General features: G+C 49.3%; 1 non-coding gene across 1 annotated transcript; it reads right to left on the reverse strand.

The window, feature by feature from the left end:
- Nucleotides 1-971: 971 nt before the first annotated feature.
- Nucleotides 972-1,107, reverse strand: LOC115031405. The gene has a single exon (XR_003837045.1). It is a non-coding gene; the product is annotated as a small nucleolar RNA SNORA17 (small nucleolar RNA).
- Between the last annotated feature and the right edge of the window lie 361 nt (nucleotides 1,108-1,468).

Consider the following 1,468-nt stretch of genomic DNA (forward strand, 5'->3'; position numbering starts at 1 on the left):
AGGGGATCTCTCCCTCAACACTAGTGTACAGCAGATAGGAGGCAGGGCTGGCTCTCCCACACTCACACCCTCAGGACAGCTTACCCACAATGCCCATATCCAGAGCCATTTTTACCATGCTGTCTAGACAAGGTGCAGGGTCTGCTCTCCTGAGTGCTACAGCAGGAGAGGGGAAGGGCCAGCGCTCCAGCTCTGATGACCCCAGGGTCAGGTCTCCTACCTTCCACAGGTGGTGAGGGGTCAAGGGGAGGACAGGGCCAGCTCCAATGCTTGTATCCTTGGGGCAATTCACCTGCAACTCCAGAGATGTACAGGGCTTGTGGCAGCTCAGATCAGAGACGTTTGCCTGGCCTTCAGTGACAACAGACCCCACTGCTGCAGGGCTATGTACAAGATGTGGCCTCCAGTAGCAGCACAAGCCAAGGTCCCAGGAGGTATTACTGGCAACTCGAATCAGGCTGTTCCTAATTACCCTCGAGTCTCCAGTTCTGCCCCTCTTGCTGTGACCACGTTCTTCTGTTTCCCTTTATGTCCCATTTCTCTACTACTTACTTGCTCTTCTTAGTGTGCCTGGGGTGGCCTGAGTGTCTGAGGCTATCTCAGGAGTGGTCTCAGAAGTGTTCTGCCCTGCTCATGTGTTATGGTGCTGGGCAGGGATCATCTTGGGTATGGTCTGCCTACCCTGCAGGCCTGTGAGGCACTGGACATCTTAGGCTAGCTTTCTGTCCAGGCTCCGTGGCTCTTGTCTAGCAGTCATCTTGGGCTTGCTCCTTTCCTGGCCCACCCCAAGGTATGGAGGATTGTCTCTCCTGGGTTTATTCTCACCAAAGGCCTATGGTCCCGGGAGGGTTTCTAGTTTCCAGCTTACACTCCATCCTGGGAGCCCGTCTGGGCCTTGATGACCATCTCAGGTTCCCTGTTCAGGCCTCCAGGCACCAGAGGGTCATCTAAGGCTTTCCTTATTTTCAGGGAGTCTTAGGCTACTAAACATTCATCTATTCACAAATCAGAACACTCAACATAGATGTAGCGTCTCTCCTCTCTGCCACCTACTGATGTACATGTGACATAGCAGGCAGCCACACCTGCAGTGTTTCTAGGAGCAGGTCTATTTTCAAATAAAGGGGAAAAAATTAATTCTCCAGTGAGCCAAATCATACCTGAGTGATGCATGCTCAAAACCTAAGTATGCTGTAGAATTTCAAAGACACGTGTGCCAAAGAGAAATAAGCCCTGATGTGACAGTTTAGTCAGAAGAACGCCAGTGAATGTATATTCCCAAACACCTTAGCTTAAATTTTACTTCTAACAATGACATAAAGTTAGGTTGCTCCTTAATTATTGCAGGAAGCAGAGAATTTAAAATGACTCATCTAGTGTGCCCTACAGGCTATTTACTGAATGTGTGCAACGCAACCAAGCTTACAAACTCCAAAAAAAAAAAAAAAAAAAAAAAGAGAAGGTAGAT

Source organism: Mus caroli, chromosome 6 (genome assembly GCF_900094665.2).
Source record: "Mus caroli chromosome 6, CAROLI_EIJ_v1.1, whole genome shotgun sequence".
Taxonomy (NCBI): domain Eukaryota; kingdom Metazoa; phylum Chordata; class Mammalia; order Rodentia; family Muridae; genus Mus; species Mus caroli.